The sequence below is a fragment of the Pezoporus flaviventris genome, unplaced genomic scaffold (assembly GCF_033815535.1).
Source record: "Pezoporus flaviventris isolate CSIRO_AGI_PZ_B2104156 unplaced genomic scaffold, CSIRO_AGI_Pfla_v1 ptg000002l, whole genome shotgun sequence".
In the NCBI taxonomy this organism is placed as follows: Eukaryota; Metazoa; Chordata; class Aves; order Psittaciformes; family Psittacidae; genus Pezoporus; species Pezoporus flaviventris.
The window spans coordinates 61,602,420-61,622,573 of NW_026892550.1; the positions used below are offsets into that span (position 1 = coordinate 61,602,420).

At 38.0% G+C, this 20,154-nt stretch overlaps 1 protein-coding gene across 16 annotated transcripts in view; it reads left to right on the forward strand.

Moving 5' to 3' along the window:
* SLC10A7 (solute carrier family 10 member 7) overlaps window positions 1–20,154 on the forward strand; it is a 143,457-nt gene that overhangs the window by 52,410 nt on the left and 70,893 nt on the right. The window contains exon 5 of one of the 16 annotated variants that reach the window (XR_009741266.1): window positions 18,762–18,878. The exons of the other annotated variants lie outside the window; for them this stretch is intronic. The gene's annotated coding sequence lies outside the window, so the exon portion shown is untranslated. The remainder of the gene's footprint in view (window positions 1–18,761; window positions 18,879–20,154) is intronic. 16 annotated transcript variants of the gene reach the window in all.

The window sequence follows — 20,154 nt, forward strand, 5'->3', positions numbered from 1 at the left end:
AAGGAAAAGAACCTAATTTTAGTATGATATTGAGATGAGTTATTTAGATGAAATGGAACACATTGTGGTAAGCAAAATGCAGAAATGCCAAATATGTGTTGATAAGCAGAAACACACTTATATTAAACATCTGGAGGTGTTTTCACTGGTAAGGAGATTTACAAAAAAATACCAATCCAATCACAAAGTAATTCCTTTTAAATTCCACCAAAGCCTATACTCCTATAAATATACAGGCAAAACAATGCATGGAATTATATGTACATATTTACACTTAGTTTAATAATGTCCTGGGTCTAGTTAAAACACAGTGTTTTAAAGAACTAATTGTTACAGAAAAGGATTTATATGTAGTTAGATTAGTAATAACTAACAATAGTTGAATTCAATTTACATAATTTTCAGCCAAGAGGATATTTAGAATCATACCACTGAGGATTGCTTTGAGTTGGGTACTTAACATCATTATCTCCTCCCCTTGTTTAAACAGTTTGGTTTACAATAATTGTGGAACATAATAAGTGATTTGAGTTTTTCCATTTAATGGGGCTTTAATAAAATCTGGTAGCGTTTTACTAATACTGATTGGTTGGTTATCAGCAAGGTTGCTACTGTAAAGCATGTAAATGTATACTAAGGTCTGCTGAGGGAAAGAAAGCACTGAGGTAGCTGCTTCCACTTGTGTGGGAGAGGATGATTTTGCACCTCAAGGCTAAAGAAATTGTTTGGGTTGTTAAGTATGGGTCTGCTGAGATTCTTAGTAATGTATGCATTACTGTGCTTCCTAAGCCTTTCTAGTCTGCTCCTACAAGTTGTGCTTCAACAGCTTGTTGTGCTTGTTAATGTCTAAACGGCAGAGCAGTAGACAGGATACTGCAAAACTTGTTTCACTGATGATTGTTCCATGGTGTTTGCTTGAGTGGCTCAGCTCGTTCGACTTCAGGTTCAGCAAGGCATAGCCCATCACTGAGCTGTTCTTGCACTGAAGTGGAGACACAGGCTCAATTGAGAGTTAAACTCAGTTTACAGTGACAATATAGTGCCACGTGCATGGAAGAAGGAGAGGGCCTAAAGCATAGAAGAGGACATCCTCAAAATGCTCTGCACTGCTAGACTAGAAACAGTCTTGTATAATCTTTTTTTTTCCACACATTAATCTCCTTTCTGCTTGAGAGAGTGGGCTTGGAAATAGAGGAGTATCCAGGTTGTGATGTGAGCCAGTTGTCAAATTCTTTGGTGCCTTGTGGTTATGAACAGTAAGTGTGAAAGGAACAGCCATCAGGTTCACCTTAAACAAAACTGTAACCAAGATGTGAAAGTCCGTCGTGACATGAAATCGACTCAGAGGACTCTGCTCTGGTGACCATTGCATTCCTGAGAAAACAGAGCAGAGGGTGGTCAAAAATGAAAGTGTTGGTTGAGACTTCTTCCAGTGCTGTCTAGGAATAGGTTAGCTTTCTTTGTTGAAACCTAGGGGGTGAAATAAGTCATGTGTTCAGGCTACATAAATCACTCAGAAGGAAGGAACCTAGTCAAAGTGCCTATCGTTTCACTAACGTCCTTTGTCCAAATTAAGGATGTATTGTTTGTTGTTTTAACTGACCATCTTTCAAAGGCAATAGAGATGGTTTGTATTGTCCAAAACTCAAATAATTTTTAGAAGCAGCCACTTGGCTGATCAAATCAAGGCTAGTGTTTTTAATGACATTGTTTTCAAATGAAAGCTAAAGCTAGTAGGGAATATAAAAGTTAGTTTCTCACATACACACAAAACCTAGTTGGTTAATGAAAATGTATGGCATTCTTACCTACTCTGCTTTAGCAGGCATAATGATTTACACAGCCTGACAGCACTAGTGCAGCAAGTAAATGCATTAGTCATAGTGTCCATTTTTCTTGCAAATTTGTGACACAGATTTAATTATGGGAATGACCAGCAACTTACAAATCTAATTTTGGTGGGCTGAGCCAACTTTTTTGTTTTAATAACAATAGATTTTTTTAGCAATGATTTCATTACTATTTAAAGAAATCCACACATATGGAAATAACCAGTTGGCTGAATTTATTTTACTTTATTTTACCTTAATGTATGTTGAATGTTTTAGGTTTCTTTTTCTCATTTTTCTTTTTTATTATAATCACTTTTTAGTATTAGTTATTTCTAGGATAAATATTCTTATCTGGCTTAACTATTTCTAGCACAAATATCGTAAATATTTTTCTAAACCCAGGTAAATGTTTGTTTACCCCTTTGTTCCCACTTAATTGTGTCTTTACAATATGAGAAGAGGCAGAATAGTCATCTGGGATTCTCTTTTTACTGTGCTAGCTGTTTACAAGAAGATCTTGCCAGGAAATTGTTCACAACAGGTGCTGAATTCCAGAGTCACTCTTGTTTCATTTCAAAGCGCAACTGCTTTATGGTGTACACCTCACTCTTAGAAGAGGTCTTCTCTTCCTCTTTGAAGCAGTACAGTGCTGATGCTGAACTGTGCTCCAAATTTGATTCAGGTAGTTCTTAAAATCCTGAGCAAGTTCTCCCTTCTAATCAGCCACTTGGGAAGCCACCTCAGCCTTGAAAGACAGGTTTTTGCATGAGTGAAAGGGGATGGCAGGTCTCAGCAGCAGTGAGTCTTTAGACCAGATACTATGTACCTGTCAGGAAGAGTTTGGATTCCATGGAAAATAAATAGTCTTGGGATCCACTTACGATGCTTTACTGTAACTTTCTCAGATTTTGTGCCTGGTGTCCAGCTTTCTCATTGTTATTTAACATCCTCATTTTGATTTCTGCTGTCTTTATTTGAAATCTCAATGTAAGTTTGGGCATCATCAGCAGTTTCCAGGTCAAAAATTCATAGGCCTTCACTGTTACTGTGTATTTGTGCTTCCAGTGTACAGCATGCTTGGTGTAATTCCTAAGTTTGAGTAAGTTTGTTCTATTTTGGTACAAGCAAGATAGAGTAACAAAGCTCACTGTGATGACAAACTGTTACTGTTACTGTGAGCTTAAGAAAAGAGCCCTTGATAACATGATTATTTTGAGGGATGGCTAGGCATGTGCACCCATCCCAGTAGTCATTCATTCATTCGGTCTTTGTGCACCCCCACTTCAGTCCTTCCAGACATGTTTAAAATAGAAGAAGTATAAAGGTGCAATAGTCAGGAAGTTAAAAAGAAGTAAATGATATCTTGCTCCCAAGGGACTGAGAGGAATCAGGTGGGGGATAACTGAAAATCTTCTTATTACACACCTACCGTGTGGTCTGTCAGATTTGAAAAGACCAATGAAGTCAGTAGGGATTGACACGACCAGCCAGTGCAGACTGTCTGAGAACCAGCCCTGCTGTTGGTTATCTTTGAAATGTTAGGGAGATGGAGGATAGGTAACAGTAACCTGACGATGAAAGAAAATATGCTATGAAGTACTCAGAAAAGTGTATCCTCTAGAAGGCCAATGATCAGTCCCTGTATTTTATTTTTCAATGTCTAAGAGGAAAATGCATTGAAATCTAAATAAAAACAAAAAATGAAACTACTAGCTGTCAAATGTTTAAAAACTATGTGGGCTGTAGCTGGTCTCAGTACTTTCTTGGTTTTCCCATTAACTTTTGCTACTGACCATTTAATTCATCTCCATCAGACTTATGGCACTCAAGCAGCCAGTTCTTCAAAAAAGGAAAAAAAGTTTATTTAAAGGTGCCAGTAAGTAGGCTATTAAAGATATCACTTTGTATTCTCTTTGCAGCCCCCAAATAATTAAATACTGTATTTTAAAAGATAAATATATTTGTATTTTTTTTCCACTTCCTTATATGACAGCTTATGGTAGTTTACACCTACTTTTTTTGTCAGCAACAATATCTAGTGTTCTTGCTTGGTGTGGTACTTGGTGACTGCCTCTGAGAAAGTATGTTGAGTCCCTCCCCCCCTTATGTTTTCATAATTCGTAAAATTCATCATTGTCCTCTTAACTGTGAAAAAATATAATTTTTTGTCAAAAGTATATGCTTGTTTTGGGCTATTTTTTTCTGTTTCTACTTACTTTCTGTTAATGGTCAGTACTTGGGGAAAAGAAAAAACCACAATTGCATTAGGGCAGAACTTGTGTGCAGATCATAATGTTGAAAAAGGCCAGGTATTGGTTTGTGATGTTTTCTGGTCTTCTGTGTTGTGGTGGTTTCCTGTCCTTTTACTCCAATCCAAAGAAAATAAAATTAACAGGAGGAGTTCTCACTAGTTCTGTTAGAAAGTAAGATCAAGATGTTCTATTTCTGGTTAAGTCACTGACTCTTGTATCATGGAATGATGTCGTATCACTTACTTAAAATTAGTTTTAAAAATGGTTGCCTTGAAAAGCTGCTTTACTGGTTTATGATAAATGCTTGGAAAAATATTTCTGTGCTTTGTTTAAAAAGGTGAAAACTCACCCCAAAGCTTTGAACAACTCATTTGTAAAGCAAGTTTTAAAATTCTTGCAAGTAATTATTTGTGTCTGTGGGAAAATGTGCTTGCATTTATTGGTTCTTTACATTAGGTAGGTTGAAGGAGAAATTGAGAAGGGAGGCAGTATGAAAGACAATTTGTTTTTTATTTTGCCCTCTCTGTAGTATCTTTTAACACCAGAAGAAGCAAAACTGCATTCCTCTAGGACTGTGGTTGTACACAAACATGTAGTAATTTGACCTGATTTAAGGGTAAATGTTCCCTGCAGAAAGATTTGGAAATGCACAAAATGTGTCATTTTCTCCCTTCCTTTTAAAAAATCATCAAAAGGAAAATATTTTTAGAATTGACTCTTAATGTTCTCCCCCAGAGATTTAGCTTCTGATGGAAATGGTCCAGTGATCTTTCCTCTGTGCTGAAGCTTTTAGTCGCCTGCATGAGAAGAGTGTGTGTTGGGTGAGGAGGAGTGGAGAGAAATCATTGCTTTATTTGGAACATTAGTATATAAACCCCTGTCTTCTGCTTCATTGGCATTTTGAGCTAGGGCTTCTGCAAGGAGGAGTTAGTTTCACCTGGCATCTGCATATGTTATAAAATACAATCTGGTGTGCTGAGGGGTCACCTACATGCATGCACTAATCCAGAATGGAGCATGGGCCTCTTTCTCCTTCTGTCTGCCAAATGCGGATTCTGCAGCTAGTGAAAGTTGAATTCTAGAAAGCAGAATGCATGTTTCATGACATCCCTTTACAAACAGCAGTACCAGTGCTGTATTGTTCTATGCAAAACTTCTAATCCAAAACACATTAATTTATTAAGCTTCTTGATTTTTGGCCCAGAACAGGTTAAAGCTCTGCCTGGATTTGAATGGGTTTTTTCTGTGGTTCTTCTCTATCAGACCTAGCAGTGCCTGCTCAAAACTCAGCAGTCCGTGAATCGGCAGCCCTCAGTCTCTTGGGATAAAAACAAGAGGGACATCATTATTACTGTAAGTTGAGTGGCTGGAAACCATTCCTCTTGCTGTCAGGGTGACAAATACTGTCTTAATGGAGGTGCCAGAGGTTAGGTCAAAAGCTTTCGCAAAGTCTTTAACTCAGCTAGAAGGCATGGTTAGCATAAAATTGGAGCTTCCTTCAGAAATTCATGTTATTACTTGCTGTTAGCTTTTTAAAATGCACTTTTGGGAAACCATCATGACCCTTCGGGGTGGGACAGCAGTAGTTCATTATTTTGTTTTTTGAATGGCTATACTTGTATTGTTGCTGAGAGGTTCCTTCATTACTGTTTTGTCTTATCTTCTTTCAAAGTATCAAAACAACCCTCAGCTTTCATCCTTAATTCAAAACATTTGGAAATACCAGTTATTTTGAAGGAAGGGAGGGAAATACTTTAATTGATGGTCTGTCATTATCTGGCTTCTTTTAGCAGTGTTCTGTCATTTGTATAGATTTTTCATTTTGCTTATGTAAAACAAAAAACAACAAACAAAAAAGCACCCCAAAACCCCAGCCCAAACCATCTTTAATTCCTTCATCTTCCTTGAGGCTTACTCAGACAATTTATCATCTTTCTTGCATGACACGTGTGTGCTTCCTAGGATCTTCTTTCATCCTTCATTCCCATTCTCCACCCACTTATCGCTGGTTACTTTCATATACTGATAAATTGTTTATTTGTTGCTTCTACTTTTTTAAAAAGGCTGTATCACAAAATTCCTTTTCTAAAATATTTTTTGGAGGTACCGTCTTGATCAACTCCAGTGTAAGGGCTTGTTGCAAGAATGGTTAATGCTGCCCCTTTCCTGTTAGCTGTTAGAAGATCAGAGTAGATGATCATCTGACTTTATCTATGAAAAAACTCAGTATGTTGTACAGACTGTATGTGAACTCTGACAGAGTGAAGAATTTGAAAATTTGCTATTTTTTCTTCCCAGTAAAAAGAATTCTTTTACTTGTATCTAAATGTGGTGACCACTCCATGTCAATTAGAGAATTTTGTATCTTAATATGTGAAGGCGGGATATCACTTTGTAGTGTGGTATGATACAGATGCTAATGTTGATACGCACCTGAGTAGAAAAGTCATTGTAGCTTATTCCTCCAGGTGCATTTGAGGCATGTGCTAATAGCCTGAAAATGCACACCTCATGGTGCCTCATTGCTTAGTTGTGGTCTAGTTTCTTTCCCTCATTTTTTACTACTGTATGGAAAGTGACTGTTAACTCTTTGAAGGAGAGCTATATTACATAGGATTAGATAACATGAATAATGTGAAAGCCAGGGTTTTTTAAAAAAACTGAAACCTTTTAATAAAATGGAATGTCAAATATATGAGCATGTCTTTCAAGAAATGATCAAAAAACATGTGAAAAGTTCCATATCCTTTTTAAAGTCAAATAATTATCCACGATCATAATTTTTTGTTAGATGGACAGTACAAAGATGAAAGAAAATTTTATAGATAACATTGCACTTCATAGCTGACTGAAGCAGGTGTTAGAAATGCAGATTAAGTATACTGACTAAAGACTATATAAATTTGAAGTGAAAATGCCACTGGTCTACTTGCAGTACCCTGCACATGTGAAGTTTCAGATAGTTAAATTATTAATTGTGTGAGATAGTGCAGCAGTTAGGGAGAAGGTCCTTGTGCATTTATGATTTTTTTTTTTTCCTGTAATCTTTTTTAATGGTACATGATTAGCTGCTGACAGAATTTACTTCATTGTGGAAGTTTTGCTGTGGAAAGCAAGTACATAATGCAGCTAGATAAATCAACAATGTAAGCTTATCTGCCAATTAAGTGTTTTACAGGAACACGCAGTGCAAACACGCCATTGAGGGTAAATGCAATTTCTATGAATTAAGGAGGCTGAATGTTAGTGTTGCTATACAAATCCTCACAGTGCAAAATTTGTGCTTGGTCTTTCAGCGCACTCCTGTCTGTGTAAGGTGTTAATTTACAGGTTGGTCTTTTCTGGACTTCATAGGCTTTGTGTTTCATGATGTCCTGGTTTCAGCTGGGATAGAGATAGTTTTTTTCATAGTAGCTGATATACTGCTGTGTTTTGGGTTTAGTCTGAGAATAATGTTGATAACACTGCAATGTTTCTGTTGTTGCTGAATAGTGCTTACCCTAATCTGGGAGTTCTCAGTTTCCCATGCTCTGCCAGTGACGAGGGGCACAAGAAGCTGGGGGGGAGCAGAGACAGGACACCTGACCCAAACTAGCCAAAGGGGTATTCCATACCACAGCACATCATTCTCGGTGTATAAACTTGAGGGAGCTGGCCAGGTGGCGCTGATCACTGCTTGGCTACAAGCTGGGCATCAGTCAGTGGGTGGTGAGCAGTTGTGTTGTGCATCACTTGGGTTTCTTTCCTCTCTCCTTTATTACTTGTTGTTGTTGTGTTTTTTTTGTTGCGTTTTGTTTTTTGTTTGTTTGTTTTTACTTTATTTCAATTGTTAAACTGTTCTTATCTCAACCCAGAGTTTTACTTTTTTTTTCCTGATTCTCCTCCCCATCCTACTGGGGAGGGAGAGGGTAAGTGGCTGTGTGAGACTTAGTTGCTGGCTGCGGTTAAACCACGACAGACGTATACATGACTTATGTGAGTGACGTGAAGTATGTTAGATTTTTGGTAGGAGGGCACTGGGAGATAAGTAAGGGTATTTTCCTTCCTTCCAGCAACTCAGTAACCTGCTAATAAACTGTACTAGCCCATGAATTTAATTTTGTCATGACTTATCAAGTGCCTGGAGCTAGTAATCAATCTGTAGGAGGTCTAATTCTTAGATAAATCAGAATTGGAAGTGGATTGGGAGATACAATTTCTTAAGAAAAGTGAGGAGCAGTACTGAGGCCCTTGCTCAGCATGAGGGACAGTCAGTTTTGTTCTTACTCTTAGCTGTTTTGAGAAGAAGGTGGCAGGTTCCCTGCCTAACATCTGGCTAGCAGGGGAGACAATAACTAGGATGTGGTGCTGTCCTCCATAACCTAGAATGACTGCAAGGGAAAGACAACTTTTGCTGTGCATGTTTTCATAGTATTTCCCAAATCTCCTAGTTCTAAAAGTATCTTGTCATGAAAGAATTTTTTTTTTTAATTTTTTTTTTTTAAATAGACAGTATTGTTTTATCCCTCAGCTCATGGGGAGTGGTATTTGCACTGGCAGCACCTGTGCTCTGACTAGAGGAGCTAGTCCACAGTCTGTAAATATCCCGTATAGGGTTGAGAAAGCTTGGTTGTAATGAGTGGAACAGATACTCAAGTGATTCTTCAATGCCTCATAGGAGATAGACAGCATGTGGTTGGTAAATCAGTCATTTGAAATTTGAAAAGGCTATAAATACTTGTTTTGCGTGTATTTATTTTTTCCCCATAAGAACAACAAATACATCCCAAATGTTTCACTGTTTTCCATGCACCTCTACCCATAGGCACCTAGACCTAGCTCTGTTTCTCATTTCTGAGAACTGGTGCTTACATAGACATTTTTGTTCCTTCAGTGATGGTCATGGTATCTTTCCCTGTCCTAGAATTGAGTTCCCTACAGTGGGTGCATAATCATGTGAAGTTGTATGAAGTCCCCAGAAAGATCACTTGGTGCATTCGCGATACAGATAATGCACTATAATGAAGGAGTTTGCAAAATAACAGTGTGAATTTTACTCTAGCCTTAACTCATGTATAGCATTTCAGTAAGATTTTTCTGGTCATTGACTTTGAGAAGCAGCTTCTATCCATCTTCCTTATTTTGCAGGCAAATTAAACCAGAGAAAAAGACTACATAGTTCATTTTATATAGATACTTCGTTTTATAGACTGTGTTGTGTCCCCAAGTAAGAACTGTTACATGAATTTACGTGTAAAATGTACTTATTATTATTACTTTCCATATTTTTAGTAGGGAGTTAAAATACAAGCTGAGCATTACTATAACATACACAGCTTGTATAAATAATAAAATCTAGATGAAGCCTAATATTTACAGAATACTGCCTTATCACTTAGTTTAGTCACTCAGTTAATACAAGTAGAAGTATGGCTTTTACTGCCCTTTTTTTCCTTTGTCCCCTTCTAATTACAGTGTGGGCTTCCCAGCACAGCTGTCCTGTCTGCCATTTTGTCTTCCTGTTCCCAGATCTGGTCAATGTGCATACATATTCAAGTCAGAGAACTAAAACAGAATTTCATCATTACTATCTCAGCTTGCTTACACTGAAGCAGAGTTAGCAGAGGGCTGATCCTGCCCCCATTCATAAAGGTCTGTCAAAATGGGATACTTCGAAGACATTTGGAAAAATATATGATCAGAGTCCTGCTCCGTCAAGCTGTGGCATAATTGCACCGTAAACACTTGCAAAGCATTATGCTGACTTCTTGTTTATTTTTCAATTTGATTTAACTCTTGGCATTAAAATTGTTACGCTAGTTCAGACAACAGCATAGTGCAGTGGCAGCTGAACTTGTGTTGAGAGCATCTTGATCCACTGTTATCAAATAATATACAGAAAGTTGTATCACCTGTAATATATGGGAGGAGGTCTGTTTTGGTCTGATTGCTGTTGGAATTATTTTAAAAGCTGTTAAGAGCCCTCTGCAGCCTCTTTCAGATAATTGTTGTGCTTTCTTTTAGGGGCAGAAGAGGCCATCCCTGATAGAAAAAAACACTACAATCTTATCAAACTATTTCATAAAGCTGTTCAAACACTCTAGATTAGTATGATGTAGATTAAGACTTCTAGGCATTTGTTTTGCCACAGTGGTAGTCACTGTCTCTAGGCTGTCCAGGTAAATTTTTGGTTATATACTTGGTGTATGGATTTCTTAAAGCCCTGTCAGAGTAAGGAGTAGTTTCTTCCTCTTTGGAGAACTAGCAAGAGAGAGATCCAGCAGTCATCAGAGTTCAGTCAAACACAGACATGTCCAAGCAGATTAAAAAGAGGTTTGTGATGGAGAAGGGTTTGGGGAAGGGAGAGCCCTGGGGAGTGCAAAGTCTAAATTAAGATGATATATTGGAGAAGCATAATCGAGAGAGGATCAGCAGATCTCTGGGGAGTGCTTGGATTGTGCTGGCTTTGGTGCATACAAAACAGCAGTGCAGAAGGAAGAACAGCAAGTTCTGGGTTAGGCTGGATAGAGGTCCCCTTGCCTGAGAACTCCTTTTCAGGTGGAGGGTATGCATACCACAACTATCCTGCACACATTCCTTCTGCCCAATTGCCACATCCTCTGCCTATCTGTTGTTCTTGCTCCCATGGTTTCTAATTGTCATCAGAAATACAGGAGGCCTCATCCAAGTAATTGTGTGAGAGCCAACACTAACATAACATGCTTAAGCATAGCTCTTCCCGGTGTTAACATCAAGTGAAAGCTGCTATAGTGGTAAACTTCTGAATTAGATTTTACAAACTGATTCTGTTACAAATACCTCAATAGAAAAATAATTGGTTTATGACATTATATGATAAAGTTCTTGAGCTGAACTCATAGGGAGTTAGTTTTCATGGATAATTGGATAGTAATCTTGTAGGGCCTTTGGGTGCTATCCTCCAGGTTTTACAGGATATATCTTAAATCATGATGAAAAACTCATCAGCAGGACAAAGATGCTGAGGCAACCTTATGCCATTAAGATTCTTTCTGATCACCTATACAGTCATTTACTGAAATGTTATTTCAATGGAGATTTAGCAAATTCAAGAATTTTTTTGAGCTACTTTCCTGGGTGTATGAGTACTGTGTTAGCTGCTCTAGTGCCTGAGCTTTGTAATGGAGCATCAGTCCTTCTGCCACTTGCAAACTGTGGTGCACATTGATTTGTGCATGCCTGGCATAGTGAAGGTGCAGTGTGGGCTTATTAATAGTATGCAGACAGAAATGGTTTTTGAAGTTTTTTCTGAAAATTCTATTTTAAGAATTAGAACTTGGTTCTGAAAGTTTTTCTTGCCTAGTTTTTTTTAACTCCATTTGAGCTTACTTCCATTATAGAGCAAAAGTGTGTAAATCATTATTTTAAATTAGAACACAGATACGTTTGTTACAGTGCAAATGTGTCTGTACCTGGAGTTACCATAGATTAGCTGTTGCACAAATGACTGAATTCAGTCTGTGTTAAATACCATAAGCATCTCAAAAGGATGTGTTGTTTCTGTGCTTACTATTGGCGTGTGCAGAGGGTATTTTCTCATCGTGATCTAGTAATCATGAACAGAACTGACTGGTTTACATACAGAACTATTAGATTTGCACTTGAGTCAAGCACGCAGCTTTATCTGCTTAGGCCATAATCTCATACAGTATCCATGCTTACAGTAGCACCTTACATAGACAATACTACTGTCAGGAGCTGAATTGCTGACTTCCTATTTGATTTTATAATGTGCTGAACACCACCATACATGCATGAGTAATAGAAATATGAAAAGAAGAAACCTTTTCAGTATAATTCTTACGACTATCTTTTTAGAACCTGTGATATTTTTTTTTATTAGAAATAGAGGTTTTATTGTGTAAATTACAGAAGCAGCATTCCTGAAGTCCTTAAGAAAGTACCATTCTTTTCCTCTGCATCATGATAAATGTAGCAATTGTGTGTGTATACTAGAATAGATCATATTGAACATCCCCTGAGCTCCGTTTGCAGACAAGTCCTATCTCCACCATGACAAAATTCCCATAAGAGCTTAAATTATTAATGCCCTGGAATCTGCGGGGTTCAGCAGATATGTTCAGTGTTATTGATGGCAAACTTCATCCCTTTATTCCTAAGACACATAATGAAATAGGGAGTCCTCAAATAACTACATTTCGTGTTTAGGCTAATTTTGTAGAGGCCAGTGGGCTTTGCCTTAATGTGTGTAAATACAATTTTTCTCTTTTACAGCAGATTGTGTGGTAGACGGGAATGAGACTGATTTGGCATTAATTTATGAATCCTTCTAGCATTCTCTGTGTGCTGCACCCTGTGCGGGCAAGATGCTCTAATTACACTTACTCTATATAATGAAAGCTTTTAATGACTATTACTAATTGTAGTTGCGGATATTTAGGGACCATTTTTTTTTCTATCTTAAGATAATGTATTGGCTTTCACAAGAGAAGACTTTTATTTTCACTTTATGCAATATCTCTCCTTCCTCCTCCAGCCTTCACAATTGAAAGGCTGACTGGTGAAGCTGCTGACATGTAGCCACAGAGAATTTTTGTTCAGTTAATTTAAGTTCAGGTGATATTATTTGTCACTGTTTTTTATTTCTGAATTCAAGTCTGATTACTTGCATGTTCTTTTCCCTAGTAATTTAGTATTTGGAGTGATGTTATACAAGTTGCGTTTGTTTTATATAACAAGATAAAACTCTACTTCACACTGAATATGTCACTGCCATGTTAAGCAAAGACATTTACGAAAGCTTCATTTTCCCTTAATGTACTGGCATAAATGATATTTTAATACGAGGCTGTTGATTTTAAATAGGAGTAGGTTTAATCTTGGTTCCAGTTTTCAGTTAGATTAATTATAGTGGAAAACAGCAAGTCCCCTCAGTCCCAGATTGCAAAGTTGCTTTGCATAGGGCCTGCTTTTTTTTCTTGTAAGTAATGCTGTGAGCATACTTCTCATTGGCTGACATCTTTAAATATAAATACAGATTTAGGCAGCTTCTAGTTTAATGGTCACTTGACAAAGTGAGCTATCAATAATTGAAAGATCAGTTTAACATTTGTGAGAAAGAGGCAGTTTAAAGAGTATATCCTGCCCATCCCCCTTCACTTTCATAATACTAGTTTTGTTTAGAGATGTCTTTCTTTGTTTTGGTTCCTGCTGCTGGCAGTCTTGTATTGGTATGGGAAGTAAAGCCCTCTTGTAATTCCGGAGAAGCAAAAGGTAACATAAGAACTGCCCATTTTTCAGCACTCAGGGCTATTCATTCCCACACATCCCTGCAGCTTGCCATGCTTTCCATTGTCCTAGTACTACTAGGAGTGAGAGTGGGCTGGAAGACAGACCTGATCTGAGCATTAAAATAACCCTTCTTTGTTTGTTGTGGCTTTCTTGTGCTTTGTTCTGTTTTAAATTCTGACCATGACAGTAGTCTGGTTTATCATACAGCTATCTTGAGTGAAAAGATGCTGTTCCAGCATGTGGAAACAGAAGTAAAAGGTTGGATGAAAGAGGAAAGAGAGTGGCAGCTTCTGGAACTTATTTATAGCTGAAGACAACACTTAGGTAATCAGACCATAAGAAAGATTGTATACTACTTTATTTCTGTGGTCTACAAACCCTGGGCCTTAAGACTGAGCTCAGTATCTTACTAATTATATGTGCTTCACATTTATTTGCTAATTCTGCTAATGTAGTAATGAAAGGCTTTCATGAAGTCGTTTCAGGTCTTTAGTAGGAGGAGCCACCTCTTCTACTGTGTGGCACAGTTTCCAGAAGGAGTTTGTGAAATTAGAAGCTTAATTTGTCACTCTGTTAGCATGATGTATCATTGCCTTCTCAAAGCATCGAGTGTATGCAGATGCTTGAGATAAAACATTGCAGAGGCTGATGTCTATTATTTGAATTCATAACTTTGGGCTAGCTTGGACAACCAGAATTGCACAGATAGCTGATACAAACATCCCGGTTAAATGCAAAACAATTGTCTTCCAGGACCAGTAATAGAAAGCAAGAATTCCACTTCCCTGTTCCGGCACTGGTTCATAAATACTCGTGTTACTGGCACACAACATGCACTGTGTTTTGCTGTACAGGGTGATTGATCTGTGCCTATGACTAAAATGGAATAAGTCTGGGTTGCAGTCTCCAGGGTAGACATGCTGTGATTGGATCCAGTCTCTGGATCCCACAGGCTTATGTACCCCTCGATGTAGACTTGGTTAGTTTTGCTTCCTAGCAGAGGACTTCTCTATTACACGTCAGGTTATGTTTGATCTTGAATAGAAGAAACCTGGACCTCAGACTGTGGAACCAGGATCTTAGTCCAGAGATCACCAGTACATAACATGGGTGCTGAAGAAGATGCTAAAGAAGAATTTGAGTGGCACAGACAAGGTCAAGTTGAGAGCTGCCTGTGAAAAGTGGGAACTCCCAGTTTCTGTATCCCAGTAAAACTTGCAATTAATAGAAATTGCAAGAACCTCACACAAAAATAGGGTTATCATCACCTTGCTCTTGCCAAGCAGATTTGAGCTGCTTAGTTTCTGAACAGACTTGCATCTCTGCAAGCAAGCTTAGCCTCTGATTTCAAAAGTGGAAGTGCAGCCTGAGGGAACATCATTGCAAGGATTTTGGCCCAGGCTTAGCCAACCTGTTCCCTATGCTCATTGTTTTAATCTTTCTCACACATACCCAGCCCTTATCTAGTGATGAGTTGAGGCTTTAATTTTCTAATTACCCTTAGCAGGAACTACTTTTCAAGAAAACAAAGAATCATGGACTTCAGAAAATGAATTTCTTATTCACAAGTTTTACACAGCAAGAGAGTGCCCCCTGGAAAATAGTGTCTAACACTGCCTTTCCTTTGCTCTTCTTTCACTGCTTCTGGGAGTCTTGCATTTGTGCCAAGCAGTTTTTCCTGCCTTCTTGGCTCAGAGGGCATATTTTTTGGGCATTGTTTGAGTTCTCTTGCTTACAAAAGAACCAGCCCTTTCAAAACTGGCTGGTTCCCAAATCTCTCTCTTTGCTGCAAATTGGATGGTAATGTCTTCATTCTTAGTATTCTCTTCTCAGGCCTTCCACCTCTGTGTAATTCAAAGTCCACACCACAATGAGTGGAAGGTACACTGTTGCACTGGAGGAGTCCTTCTGCACTAGTATGTTTGTTTGCTCTCTGGTCACACCATCCGCTTGGTGTCAGGCATCTCTAGAGGTTTCTAGTGATGCTGACAGAAAGCAGTGGTGGTCAGTGTAACGGTGGTAGCCGTGTGGATCATGAACTGAATCTCTCTTCACAATCATCCCTAGTGCACAGACAAAAAAGTGTATCACAAAGACTCCAGAACCACTGCAAGAGTTGAGTATGACAGGAGAAAATTTGGAAGAAAATTATTTTTGAAGCTTATACACATTTTTTTTTAATTACTTTTCCATGTTTAATGGAAGTTTTCCTCTTAAGGAGGACTAAAAGGGTAAAACTGAGTGTGAAAAGCATGCAGGGGTTTACTATGTGACTGGAGAGAAGCACTTCAAATAAGTCAGGAGTTAGTAGACTTACCTGCTGGAAAGGACATCTTAGATGTCTTATGTCTTTTCTAGGTAACTGTTAATCTTTTCACTGTAACTGTGATTAAAAGTTGTTTCTGTCAAGCAAAGATACAGTAGCTTCTTCAGGTTGGTAAGCAGGTTTGAGGTTCTATCTTTTGCTTGTCAGTATAACTATAGGCTGTTAGGTCAGAGGGTGCTGTTTTTTCTACCTGCCACAGTAAGATCTTTATGTGGTATCCTGCAGGAGGCTTGAGTTGTGGAAGTTTCATTCCATACAGCCCTGAACAATGATGAAATGGCTGGGAGAGGAGTATTTTGTGGGATGCTTTGGATAGATTTTCCTGTAGCAAGTCAAACCAGAGTGACTTTACCATGCATTTGTGATCATTACAAATGCATTGATTTTGATAGGCTGTTTAGGTGGATGGAATTAAAAAAGTGAAAAATACATCAAATAAGTTAAAAAATGAACTTGACCTTTTAAAAGAAATTTTATCATTTGGGAGCTAATCTTGCTTGAAAAGAAAAAAAGGGAGAGGACAGGAAAGTGCATTCAAAAGTGATTCAATATGGGCATAAGGCAGTTTGGTGTGTTTCAGTGATGACATCCCAGCTGTTCACAGTTGATTGCTGATGCCTTGGCAACATTGAAGAACACTAAGCTTGCTTTGCTTGCTCTGCTGCTTTTATAACGCAAGCAGTGTGCTTCAAATGCTGCAGCGTGTGGGTTTATAGTACATTTCAAATAAGGGATATATTTTGCTAAATGTGTTTACTGGTTCACTTCAAGTTGCCCTGGTTTTGAGAGTTCTTTTGGTAGATAGAGACAGGGAGCTCAGGACGACAAAAGTTCCTGTCCAGCAGCTGTCAGGGGGTTTTTTATAGCAACTTTTTTTTTCTTTTCTTACAGCACTTCCGAAAGGGAAGTGTGATCCAGTAAAATGGGATTTTTCTTAATCTGAGGTGCAATTCCTCACTGACTTCTCTGGTGACAAAGACAGTTTAAGAGGTGACAACCCTGCTTTCCGCTCCTCTTATGCTGCAAAAAAAGAGGTGCTAACATGTTGGTTTCTTGGGCCGTGTTTTAGATCTGTGCAGAGACATGAGCTGAGTTTGAAAACAAAATCCTAGGTTTTATTTTCCCCACTTCATGTCTGTGATCCATTTTAGAAATGGTCTCATGTATTCCTGAAGAAGAGAAGATAGTTAACTGTGGCCAAAGGAGAGAAGCTCCTGTTTTGCTGGAGAAGACTGAAGTGAAGCTGTGCCTTGTGTAAACTTAAAAAGGTAGAATTCTGCCCTGATGAAAATCAATGGAAAAAGCTGTTCTGGTGCCAGAGTGCAAGGTTTCTTCAGTAAATGTTTTGCTACAAAATGGAAGGATTAGAAAGACAAGTTGCTTTTTAGGTGGTGGGGTTTTTTGTTTATTTGTTTTTCTGGGTAGTATATTTTGAAGTTTATCTTGTCAAGCATTGAAGTGCTGCAAGTTATAGCCAGGAAAAAAAACAACTATGTGTGCTTCATATTGCTCCCTTATCACTCTTAATGACCTTATATAAACTGTATCACTCTCTACAACTACCTGAAAAGAGGTTGTAGCAAGGTGGATGTCAGTCTCTTCTCCCAAGAAACAGGCTGTAGGGCAAGAGGTCTCACATTGTGCCAGGGGAGGTTTAGCTTGCATATTAGGAAAAAAATATTAATTAGGAAAAAATCGGAAGAATTTTTTCCTAATCAGGAAGGGTTTGTCAAGCATTGGAACAAGCTGCCCAGGGAACTGGTGGAATCACCATCCCTGGAGACATTTAAAAGACCTGTAGATGTGGCACTTCAGAAAGTGGTTTAGTGGTGTACTTGCCAGTGTTTGGTTAATGGTTGGATTTGATGATTTTAGAGGTCTTTTCCAACCTAAACAATTCTATGATTCTGTGATATTTCAGTCTTGAAATCTGAGTGTGGTGAGAAAAATGGAAATGCTATAAGCTCATGCGCTAATTCTGTTAATGTATTATGAACACTGTACTTTTGGGGGCTTTTTAGTTGTTTAAGATCTTCCAGTTGCCATTTTTGATATCTGTGAGGTATGTCACACAGTTTGATAGTGAAGTTAAGACTTGGTGATGCTTCTGAGGGGCATGGATATTACAGGAAAGAGTGTGGAAAAAGCCTGCTAGAGTATGCTAATGAGATGGAGCCTGAGCTCTTCTGGCTTTTGTGCAAGAAATCAGAGGAGAAGTGCCTTGTGTGAGTACCAGTGTTGTGTCAGTGGAGTGTGGGCTACTCTACTCTAGAGGGGACCTCTTACCTATCTTATCTGTTGCTTGATGAAGCTAAATGGGAGAATCTTTTGTCCTCATTTATTTATGAACAGGTCATCTTATCGCCCAAAAGATGAATAAAGTAACAGTCTTTTCTGTCTAATTCATTGTTAATATGAACTGTGACATGCATGTGACACAGACAGTGTTCTTTGTTTCTCATTCTAGTAAGCAGCCCTTTACCTTCCCAGTGTTCAAGCAATGACAGTCAGCACAAATATGGCACGTATTTAACACATCTTCTTAATCCCTCATCTTTGTCAGTCTCTTACATTTTATGTTAAATGCTTTGGGTGTGTACTTTGCAAAGTCTCATCTTGTGCTAGATCTCAATACCTTGAACTCACTGTATAAATATCTACTGAATCCATTCTGTTCTGAGGCACATGAACAGATAGGTGCGCTTGTTCACTTCATGCCATTGCTGTTAACTTCTGTGACTCTTTAGGGATTACTGTTAAAAATCAAGTAAAAAAAAATAAATAAAGGCAACCAAACCAGACAACCTCCCTCATATATCTATCTGTCTCTTGGCTTTCTTTGCTGTCCTCTGGGATTTTTTAATGTATGTCTCATAAGCCAGGTTATAGACTTTCAGAGGAAGAGACTGCCTGATAAATACATACTGTTTGCTGCACATTGGGTTGTCTAACCATTTAGCACTACTGTAAAACAAATAATGCAAATAACTATTCTATTGCTGAGAGTCGCCTGTTAATTTGTAGGTAAGCACTTAAATCTTCCTTTTTATGCTTTTGTTTCTCCTGTATGTGTGTATGAAGGCTGCATACAGATGAAATAAGAGACTGATTAGCTGGCAGTGTAGAGAAGAATCAGTGAAACCACCTACTCTGGCTGGTTGACAACCATTTGCATACTGAACTGAACAAAAAAGAGAGGTGCTCTTTAGTCTGTGTTTCAGACACAGCACACTAATGAATTGTCCATAGCTATGAAAGTTATTAAACATAATTTGTTCTTGAGGATTCTTTTAAGGGTTTATTGTATTCCCTTTAAAGATAATCTATTGGTGCTTTGGTACAAAAAGGAGGATTTATTTTTTTCACTGTATCATTACATTATTTGAGGTTGTGCCTTTTTTTTTTATCTTTTTTTTTGACCTACTTGGATAATACTCCTTTCTGTCTTTTCATCATACAGAAAATATTTGAGATGAGAGCATGAGTGTCAAAATTGTGTACCAGAAGGGTATACAAGAAATCCCATTAATTCATTTAATTAACATTCAGCTGCCTGTGTTCTCTCCATGTGACATCAAGGCAACATTTAAGAAAATACTGTGCTTAAATATACCGTTTCAGAGGAAAGACAAAGAGAGTTTGCCAGGGCAAAGGGCAAGGTCATCAATTTGTATTCACTGAATGTGACATATATTGCATAAAGAGGATTTGATCAAACCTTTTTAATGTACTTTGTTGAAAAGGTTGAAAGGAATATTGCCATAATTGTCTACACTGTATTGGCATAAGAAGGACAGATGGCTACTAGAGGAGTCTTCATAGGTTTTCTCTTCAAATGATTGCAAGTATATGATAAGTGAAATCCTGTTTTTTGGATGGGATTGTGTTGATGTTGGTACAACAAACACACGTAGATCCATCTGCAAAATTTCGCCTAATCCAGATGCACTAATGTAGAACTAATTGATAGTGTAATTAATGTACTGGGGCTTTTTGTTGTTTGGGCATTTATTGTTTGTGGGTTTTTTGTTTTGTGTTGGGTTTTTTTTTGTGTGTATGTGTGTGGTCTTTTTGTTTGTTTGCTTTAAACAAGTTACTACTGTCCTTAATATTGAGACAGCATGTCTGAAGATGAGATAAACAAATAAAATATACAGGTGGCTGTGTTCTGTGTATCTTGTTGACCATGGATGGCCACACAGTTTCAGTGAAGTAATGCAATTTTCATCATGTTTGATTCAAAATACCACTTTTGAAATTTGGTTTTGGCCTTGTATATACCCATTAACTGGATAGTTAACTTTTCAGGTAGATTCAGCAATGGAAGAAGATTTTATGTTTATATTAATGAATTTTATTTTTTGAAGTTTTCCACCCTTTATGTCAATGAATACATTTGCATTTACTCTGTGTGTGTCCTGCTCATCTGAGATTCTGTAATATTTTGTTCTGCCTGAAAACCTTTCCCCATTGA